Source organism: Aedes aegypti, chromosome 1, assembly GCF_002204515.2.
Source record: "Aedes aegypti strain LVP_AGWG chromosome 1, AaegL5.0 Primary Assembly, whole genome shotgun sequence".
NCBI lineage: Eukaryota > Metazoa > Arthropoda > Insecta > Diptera > Culicidae > Aedes > Aedes aegypti.
The window spans coordinates 65,706,569-65,717,502 of NC_035107.1; the positions used below are offsets into that span (position 1 = coordinate 65,706,569).

The 10,934-nt window shown below is 41.4% G+C and overlaps 1 protein-coding gene across 1 annotated transcript in view; it reads right to left on the minus strand.

Annotated features, from left to right (window-relative positions):
- LOC5579160 overlaps positions 1 to 10,137 on the minus strand; it is a 29,898-nt gene extending 19,761 nt beyond the window's left edge. The window contains exon 1 of the mRNA XM_021838472.1: positions 9,345 to 10,137. The gene's annotated coding sequence lies outside the window, so the exon portion shown is untranslated. The remainder of the gene's footprint in view (positions 1 to 9,344) is intronic.
- Between the last annotated feature and the right edge of the window lie 797 nt (positions 10,138 to 10,934).

Here is a 10,934-nt window from a genome sequence, read left to right on the forward strand (position 1 = left end):
TCCTTCAAGCTGTTCCTGGAGCAATTTTTGGCAGAATTCCTACAGTCATTGCTGAGGTAATTTTAAGAGGAATCGCCTAGGAATCTCTAGAAATATTATGAGAGGCACTGGCTACTCTGATAGGATAGTGATATTGCACAGAGGATCACTCAGATGGAGCTTGGGTTTTAGCCTTTTACCATCTTCATACAGTCATACTACCCTTGATATTTCTAGATTGAAAACGGCGTCGGCTACGTCTTTATGCCCATCGGGGAGAGTAAGAAATGTCAATTAGATATCCGTTATCACTATTGATAATCTATTGAAATGTCAATTAGATATCCGTTATGCACTATCTCATGCATTTCCCAGAGCTGCCTTGGAAGTAGGAGTGTTTTGTTAGTGATGGATGAAGTATTCGACCGTATGGATACCACTGTGGTAAGCGGTTAAGCGATTTATTCAATTCTAGCAATAGATAGAACTGCTAATGTTTGCGTCATAATGACGCAGAGAAATAGAGAAAGATAGCTATAAGAAAAATGTTAGGAATATGATAAAGGGACAGGCCTGGAATTGAACGCATGCTTGGGAAGCAGAAGCAATAACCATTAGACCACCAACCCCGTCTCTGGAAGGAATCTTAAATAAAATTTGTGTAAGGATCGTTGGATCCTTATTAAAGCGGAAGCACACGAAGAGCACACATGGTAAAGACAAACCATCTTTGACCGCGTGTTAATTAGGGAGTCATCAATCGATAGAACCGTTCGGTTGATTGCCGTCAGTATAAGAGCACATTGAAGCCTCCTGTATTTTGCCTGTGTTGGTAGCAAAGCTCAAAGCTTTGAGCCGACCCTTTTCCAGTAGAGAAGCTAGGCAAAATACATGACGCTTCGATGCTTACCGACTTTAAAATGGCTTGCTTAACTTTCACCACCTAATTAAATTTCAATCTTGTCGCTCCCTTGCGACGCCAATCCACCTATTCATTTCCATCATGCTTCTATTTGACTCCCTTTAGCTTTGAGTCGCATGACCAGTAGTAGGAAACCAGCCTTAATAATGGACGACTTGTACAGGCCTTAAGGCTCTGGTAATGGCCGGTACGCTAATCATTAGTACTGTGCAAAAGGATAGGACAAGAAACGGTCAAGGAATGATTCCGCTACCGAAATTACTTGAGCTGTACGCTGCTGAGAAGTAAAGCTGATTTCATAACATCGGTAACGCCTGCTGTACAAATCAAATGGAGCTGTCACTTTTCCGTACGGAAAAAAGTTCCGCTCAATTATTCCACAAGTAAAAGTGACACTTCGCTCATACTGGATCAGCTGTCAAAATTACTTTGGTAAAAAAGAGAAATTTTACTTGAACGCTTTACGTTTCAGGTGCATACTACGCATAAGAACGGAGCATTAGTCCAAAGTTTAACTGCAGTTTTCTTCCGATAGGGCAAGAAATCACGAAAAACAAGATCGTCCATTTATCGTAATCCACACAATGAAGAAACAGACGTTTTTATTTTTCTAGATTTGTTGTCCATTCGGGAGAAAACCGCCTTTTCTTTTTTTTTCGCAAAGGCACAATTCTAAATAGAACAGGGTTTCCAAACCGGTCATTGTAAATACATATCTGTCTCTTGAGCGAAATTGAAAATTAAACTAAAACCTACGCTAAAGGTATGCATAGGAAATTCCTGATATATTTTTAGGCTAAATCCTTGTAATCTGCTTTCATCAGCATCCTGGCTAGAAAACATTCTTGAAATTTCCTTAGCGAACTTTTGACTGGATAAATATAATACGAAATTCTTCAGTACTTCCACTCAGAATATTGCCGGAATCGCCTCGCTGTTTTAAAGCTTTTAATGAAATTTTCAACAATTACAACTGCAGGTGTAATTTTTGATAAATTTCAGCAAATATTATCGTCGAATATCTGACATTTTTTTTCAGAATTAGTGGTGATTTTTTGACAAATTAAACCAACGCAATGGCTGTTAGTTGACTGCAAAGAAGCCAATTAGCGAGTTTTCTTTAAATATTCGAAGCAGTTTGCAGGGGATAACTAATTTTAAAATAATGATAAGTTCTTCGCGAATTCTAGTGGAACTTTTCAGGATACAAAACTTTTTTTCCAAATTTTGTGTAAATCTCTTGGGATGGTTCTCGAAGAAATTTTCATCATACTCCTGGGAATATATTTGGGAGTTTACTGACGGGATATTTTATTGAATACATCTCAAACACTGTGTTTTTTGTTGGATTTTAGCAAAATCTTTTTTGAAATTCCCCAGGTTTTGCAAGGATAATGCTAGTTGGTTTAAGAATCAGGAATTAGTCCCAGACTCTGACTTTGATAACGAACGGTAAGGAAGCAACTATCATACAAAAGTCTACACACTTAAACGATTTCACCGAAAACCCAACAGTTGATATCTCGGTAATAATTTGACGATTCTTGGTAAATATTTTACCGAGATCTCGGTAAACGTTTACCGAATCTCGGTAGATTGAATTTGAATCTGTCGGCAGATTGAGTTTGAATCTGAATCTCGGCTGATTGAATTTGAATCTGACTATGAGCGTGCCACTGGAAACAATTTTTGGTAAAGTCTTGAGTTAGTGAAATAAGTTTATAATTTGAATATTTTCTATAGCGAATCAGCTTTTTAAAAATATAGTCTCCAATTATGTCAGTTAGATTAGCGCGAAATAATGTTATCTCGAATTGGTATGAGAATATACAAGACACGGTGTAGGTTTGAACGTGCAGTTTGAACACTCTTATCCGAACAGCATGTGAACAGGACAAAACACAGGCTTGTCCGTTGTCTAGTGTTAGGTTACAGTCTGGGCAGCTAAATGAATTAAGACGGTGTCCGTGTCTTTTTAAGAAAATGTCAAAATACGATCGGACTTCTAGACCCAAGGTTTCTTGAAGAGAGGTTCATCAATCTAAGCAGTCAGTGGGTGCGAGGTAAGGTAAGCTAGCTGCGGGGGCGGTGGAAGTGACATGACAGCTGGCCAGTATGATTGCGCCTATCGTTTCTATTTTTCCACGGTATGGATGATGGAAATAAACGCACAAATCGAAATGGAATGTTGTTAGGGAAAAATGTTCGGAAGTACCGCATACGTGACTGATAAAATGAGACTGTTGTGGTTTTTGGCGAGTTTGGTTTTGAAATCTTGAATACAAGCCTATTCAAACTAAATCCAGTAATTAGTGTTTTAAACTAATCAAAACATTCAGGTACAGTGTGTAAATGTTTGTGAGACATAGCTTTTTAGGTAACATCTAAGCAAAAAAAAACTCGCCAGCTGTCAGATGGTATTTCAACATGGTGGATGTACTATAGGCCTTATCATGTGACAGGTCCGTCTATGCATTTGTTTACATCGGTGGAGGACCGGTGCTAACACGGGACTGTCATCTCCATAGAAGAACTGTCAAAGAACTTCCCGATCAGCTGATTTAAAACGTCATGTGAATAGGCCTATTTTGACAGATGGATCTCCATTTCAGATGTTTTGGATTTCACGAGGCGTTACAAATCAGCAAATTTTGATGCACTTTGACAGTTCTTCTAACGACCTCAGATTTTCTTACTACAACGGGCAGCTTTCGCTTATACCAGTTTTCTGATCTATTTTTTTGGAACAAGCTAACTGCCTGGTCCATTTTTGGTCGTAATTTCTCCACGGAATGTCGTCCAGGAATTCATCCGGAAATTTGCACCAGGCATTTCTACGTGGATTTTCTCTAGAAATTCCTCCGAAGTTTTTGTACAATAAATTATCCGAAGATTTCCTCCATGAATTCCCCAGGAGATTTCCAATAGCAATTCCTTTGGGGATTTCGTACAGGGATTTCGTTTAGAAATTCGTTAGGAAATTTCTCCGAGGATTTTCTCCAAAGAAGGACTCCGGAGACTTTTTCAGATAATTTATCTTGAGATTTCTTCCAAAAACTTCTCAGGGGGATTTCCTCCAGACATTCCTCCAAAATTTTCTCAGGGGATTTCCTTCAAGGATTCTTCCGGGAATATCCTGTAAGAACTCCTCCGAATGCTTCCTCTATGAATTTCTCAGAGGGATTTCCAATAGCAATTCCTCCGGGGATTTCATTCAGATATTCTTCCGGAGATTTCCTTTGGGTACTTTAAGAAATTTCTCCGATGATTTCATCCTGGGAATTCCATTAACCCATGAATTTATCTGGGGATTTGCATCAAGGATTTCGTCCAGGAATTTCTCTGGGAATTTCTCTCGAGAATTTCCTCCAGGAATGCCTCTGGGAATTTCATTATGGAATTCATCCAGGAATTATCTTCAGAAACTCCTTCGGGAAATTTTCAAAAATTCATCCGGAGATTTCAACCAGGAATTTCTCTGGGGATTTTTTTTTTTCAGAAATTCTTCCGAAGATATTTTTCCAGAATTCCTCGAGCGATTTCTTCCGGGTTTTTATTCCAGGGAATTTCTCCAGGAATTCCACTTAATACCTATGAGGAATTCCTACGGGGATTCGCTCCTGGAATTCCACCTGAGAATTCTCCCAAAAATATCTCTTAAGATGAACCAGGAATTTCTCCAGAAATTCCTCCGGCTAATTCCTCCAGGAATTTCTCATGGGATTACCACCAGAAATTACTCCGTAGATTTTCGCCAGAAATTTGCGGGAATTTCTTACAGCAATTCCTACGGGATTTCCTTCGGGAATTTCCTCCAGAATTTCGAGATTTCCACCAAGAATTCCCTAGAAATTCCTTCAGGGATTTCTTTCCAGAAATTTTCATGAGATTTACACCAGGAATTCCTGCGAGGATTTATTGCAATTTTTTTTCCAGTATTCCCTCCAGGAATTCCACCGAGAATTTGCTCCATGGATTTATCCGGGGATATCCTCCAGGAATTGCGAGATTTCCACCAGGAGTTTCTTCAGATATTTCTCCTGTGATTTTTTCCAAAAAAAAATCCTCGGGGGATTTCCTCCAGAGTTCCTCCGGAAATTCCTCAATGAATTTCTCGGAGTCTCTCCAGGAATTCATTTTTGTCAGAATTTTCAGAATTTTTGCCAGGAATTCCTTCTGAGTCCACCGGAAATTTCTTCAGAGTTCCTTTGAGAATTCTACCGTAACTTCTACGGCAATCCCTTCAGAGCTGCACCGGAAATTCCTTTGCATTTCGTTAATGGATATTCCTGTACTTCTTTCAGTGTTCTTCCAGCAATTCCTTGGAGCTCCTCCCGGAATTTTTTGGAGATCCTCCCGGATTTTATTCATAGTTGCTCCGGGACTCTCTCCATAGTTCAATCAGGAATTTTTCCAGAGTTACTCTAAAAAATATTTTTCCGGCAATTCTTTCCCTCCATGGTTATTCAGAGTTCCTCATGGAATTTCTTCGAAATTGCTTCGGTTCCTCTATGATTTTTCTCAAGCTCATCCAGATTTTTTCCTGATTTCCCCCGGCAATTCCTCTGGATATCATCTAGCAATTCCTTGGAACTTCTTCTGGATTTCCACCAGAAATTCTTACAGAGTTCTTTCAGAAATTCCTCTGGAGTTCCTTAAGCGATTGCTCTGGATTTCATCCAGTAATTCCTGGAAAGTTCTTCCGGAGTTCCATCGGGAATTCCTTCGATATCCTTGATAGTTTCTTCAGGAATTTCTCCGGAGTTCCTCAAGCAATAACCCCGGAGTTCCTCAAGAAACGCCTCCGGAATATTTTCAGACATGCATTGGGTGTTTCTACAGGAACGTCTCCGAAGTTCTTCCAAGAATTGATCCAGGACTTCTCTAGGAATTCTTTCGGAGTTTCTCTGGGATCTTGTTTGGATTTTTTTTGGGTGTTTGGGTGTTTCTACAGGAACGTCTCCGAAGTTCCTCCAAGAATTGATCCAGGGCTTCTCTAGGAATTCCTTTGGAGTTTCTCTGGGATTTTGTACAGAGTTCCTGCAGGAATTCCTTCAAAATTCCTCCGGAAATTCCTTCAGAGTTCTTCCGGGAATTCTCTCGGCTTCACAGGTAATTCTTCATGAGTTGCACGAAAAGTCAAGAATTCTGCTGGTTTTGATCCAGCATTTCCTCCGAAGTTCCTCCAGAGCTCCAACGAGAATACCTTGGAATTTCCTTCATAGTTGCTTTGGAATTTTCCGTAGTTTTTTCAGGAATTCCTCCACAGTTCCACTACGATCGGATATTCTCCGCAGCAATTATCCGGAGTTTTTTCCGCAATTTCTCCATAAATTCATTCGGAGCTCCTCCAAGAATTCCTTAAGAGTTCCTCCAGGAATTCCTTCAGAGTTGCCTCGGGCATTCCTCTAAGAATATTTTCATAGTCCCTCCATCAATTTCTCAAAAGTTCCTGCAGACTTCCTCTGGGAAATCCCCCGGAGCTCTGCCGGGAATTCTTCCAGAGCTTATGCAAGGGGCTCCGGGCATTCCTCCAAGAATTTCTTCGGAATCCCTCCATGATTTGCTTCAGAGTCTCTTCAGGAATTCCTTCGGAGTTTCTCTAGGAATTCTTTCGAAGTTTTTCCAAACATTCCTTCAGAGTTCCTCTAGAAATCCCTCCAAACATTCTTTCAAAAACTTATAGGAAATTCTTTCGGATTTCCTCCATAGACCCAGCAGGAATTCTTCAAAGTTCCTCAAGCAATCTCTTGGAATTCCTTCAAAATTGCTCGGAGTTCCTCCAGGAATAGCTTTGAAGATTCTCCAGCAATTTCTGCAGAGTTCTTCCAGGATGTCTTTCAAATTGCTCCGGAGATTCTCTGAAAATAATTCAGCAGTTCCTCCAGCAAATCCTTCGGAGTTGCCACAGGAATTTTAGAGGTCCTCCAAGAATTTCTTCAAAGTTGCACATGAATTTTCTTTTAAGTTCCTCCGGGAGTTCCTTCAGGTTTCCACCGAAAATCGCTTTGGAGCTCCACCGAGAATTCTGTCAAATTTTCCCAATAATTCATCTAGGAGTTTTATTCGGAGTGTCTGCAGGAGTTCTTCAAAGTTCCTCCAGTAATTCCTCAGAAATATTCCAGAGTCACTCCGAAAATTGTCCTAGATCCTCCGAGAGATCCTCCAGAGTTCCTCAGGGAATTTCCCAAGGGTCCTAGAATTTCTCCCGAAATTCCTTCACAAGCTCCTTTGGATTTTTTACGGGATTTCCTTTCTTCCCGAAAGAATCCTGGATTTCATCCAACAATTCTTCGGAAGTTCAACCGGGAATTTCTCCGCAGCAGCAGCTCTTCCACCGATCAGTAAATATCAGCTTCCGGCAAATAAACTGTTTGTTTTTGTTGATCACATTCGAAATGGATTGAAAAAATACAACACCCGGTGCATGCGCGTACGGTTTGGTCTATTTTAACTGGTCTATTTAATATTGACAGGGCCATATTTTATATAAATTTGGACCAAAAAATGGACCACGGATGAAGTTGCCCTTAGGTGACAGGGGGCCCGATGGACTTGTCAGATGGATCGGGCCCGAGACGGCTAGTCTACTGTCAATCGGTGCAGTTGATATAGGGCATGTCCAAGGTGTGTTTTTTGCAAAGGCTGTGATCGCTCAATGCAGCTCGTACGCGAGGAGGAGGATTTCTGACGAACTATTGGAATGTTCAGCAAGATAACGGCCTACGACTGATTGATTTCGCCGTTTCCAATAATATGGCCATTCGTAGCACCTATTTCCAGCACAGTCTTCTATCACAGCAGACAGAAACACAAATCGACCCCAAGTTCTTATTCATAAATGGTGCTTTTCCGACATCATCGGACGTCAGGACTTATTGTGGCGTTAACATCGACTCTGACCTGACTCTATCTGGTGATGGTTAAACTGCGCCCAAAACTATTCGTCATCATGAATGTTCGGTAGCGACGGCCGCATCGGCATGATAAGAGCAGGAGGATGCATTACCGGAAGAGAGTAAGCTTTATGGAGCCTTTTTAAGGACTGCTAGTGTACAGTGAAAGCAGATATCAACGATGCAACTGAGAGCAACGTTGGGTACGTAGGAAGAGTCGACGGAACGATTGGTTCTACGAAAGAGAGTAGGCAGATTCTGCAGAAAAAAAATGCATTCTGTAACAAGGAACCGACAGAACATGGAACGTTATAGACGGAAACGGCAACAGTATACCGGCTTTTATTGGTACCCAAACCGCCGTCTGAAGGAAGCGGAGGTGCGTGGAGATAGAACAACTGTGCCGATCTCAAGAAATGCAGAAGTTTTACCAGTAACTCAACGCATTCCGGCTTCGTGCTGCGAGCCGAGATGTGTAGGGATGAAGATGGGAGCATATTGACGGACGAACGTGAGGTGATTGAAAGGTGGAAACGGCACTTCAATGAACACCTAAATGGTGCAGAGAGCGCAAGTACTGCGGAAGATGGGTAATCAGCTAGCACTTTGAGGGTGGTAAGGATACCATTCTCTAGATTAAGAACAAGCTGTTGACTCAAGGTAAAAAAAAATGATTGATTACCAATTATGCCTTCGTACGATGAACGAATGCTACACCTACAGCGATATCGGAATGCAGGGCGACTGATGCGATACGAAGGCATTTCTCTGATAACACATCCACCAAACCACCTACGTGTGTCATTGATTGATAAGAATGATATCTCGCACACATAATCTACGATACATGGTACATTGGTATCGTCGTTGTTGCTTCATCATCGTCACTCTGCATGTGTGTCGTGTCGATCCAATTAGAGCTAATCGCTTGATGTGCGCAACTATGACCGCAACATCCAAATGCGACGACGAGTGAGTCACAGTGAGAGAGCTTTCGCATCCGTACTTGTTTCTGCGAAGACTGAAATATCTCCAGCGTAGGTTTACCTGTCCCGTTGTCTCGGTTAACTGGAATGGGACACCAGTTGGCCTTGATATAATGCAGTTCAGTAAGCCGAGAATGCCAACGGTCTACTAGATTGAGAAATTCTGCTCGGGAATTGCGCTCGAACGATTTACCGAGCGTGACTTTCCTACGATTTTGAGTTTCGTTTTGAAAAACACAAAGAACATGCTTCTTGGAATACGAGATGCTTCACTAACATAAACAGATGCGGTGCCTTCCCGTGCAATGAATCATTTTGTGTTGTATTAAATTCTGTGTATAAACTCATTTCACCTTTCCCCAGTGATGTCCGCGAGGCCAGCTTCATAGCCCTCTGTTTATAAATAGAGACCTCCATCTGCGGGACTTCGCTGGCACTCAGCTCTGGATGTTTGCAAAACAACGCCTATTAACGAGCAGTTTAGTGATGTTTTGCATAACAAGCCTCCGACATTCATTAAACATCCGTTGATCATAGCTACAATGTGAATCTCTATACGACCTCTTTCTAACTCTAGCGGTTCATCCACACTGCTCCGTACGCGCCTCTAAAATTCGAATCACGCAGTTTGACCTCTATGGTGACAATATGATGACAAATCACTCTCGAAAACTTCGACTTTTGGATTCCATCCAATTCAGCTACACAACACTAAGTCGATAAATCCACCACTCAAAAATTGCACAACATCTCTTCACAAAAACATGTCACCACTACACTTGCGCAGCGCAATCCACATCACTGAATGCGTTGACGTCTTGTTTGCACTGCTTCTTTCTACCCTTATTGCACTGTGTGTGACTCTTTCGTCGTAGATTGATTGGCCGTCAGCAAATTTTGACTCATACGTAACTTCTTTGTACACTTTACACCACACGTTTGCGAATTTTGGATTCGCTCTACTCTCCAATCGAGGGAGGGTTATCACACTTAACAACACTTGTTTTAGCAAACGAGCAGTACAAGCTTTCTTTTCGATCGAAAGTGGCTGTGAAGGGGTGCGGCACTCCTTCCTGGCTTCAAATTGTTTTGCGTGCGGTGCACTACCCCTCTTGACCCGCCCACCCAGCAGTGCTGCTACATGATTAATAACAAAAGAACTCGGTGCACTTTTTTGGTGTAGATTTGTCCGACACGGAGTGGGAGTTGTCACTAACACTACACTAAGCTGGTTCTAAATTGATGTGTTTTTGCGTTGATTGAGGATGTGTGGTGAGAACTCAAACACGATACACGACGAGGACGAGGAGCAAGCGATACGAAAACCGGTCCGTACGCGGTCGCGGTCCGCTCAAGAATGAGAAGTCACGATTGGCGCGATGGTGAGAGCGGTTGATGCCTGTCCGGTGCGGTTATCGACTTTCGCGAGAGAATGTGAGTCTTGTTCAATTTGTTTGATATTATAACTACTTTAATTATTTGTTTTATTTATTTTCAGTTTAGACTTCATCAGCGATTTGGATATAACTTAAAATATCTTTAAACAGGTTGAATAATCAGGTAAGGTATGCGTAACGCATACAGGTCTTTGTTCCAGGAAGATTCTTTGCAGACAGTGTAATCCACTAGTAATTCACATTCCATGAATTACTCACGTCATACCGAATGTTTTGACGAATTTGTTGATTCACCGAATTTCAACGGATTTATTTTCTGAAGAATGTTATTGTCGCACGAAATGGAGATGTCTGATTCTGCCACTGATTTATGAAGCATCGAGCTTAGTGCGTTTCAATGCGTTTGCTCAGCAACGCTTACAGGCTGCATGCAACCTTGCTACGAAGTTTGTCGAACGGTTGGCGCCAAATTTAAACGATGAAGAGGTTTTCTTTTTCTTGCTTGGTTTCGCTCCGTGAAGCCCAAGCTGAAAGTGATTTGTGTCTGCTCAGTCAAGGATGGAGGTTCATTGATAAGCTCGTTTCATGGTTTTATTTTCAAATCCGTAAATACGTATGACTGCATATTTTTATCGTTACAACGGTTGAAATATTCAGTAAATATGATTATTCAACAAACTATGAATGGGTTCGTCACTGTGAGTGTCAACATAAGTGTTATGCGATGGTCCAATCAATCGAGTTCGTTTGTTTT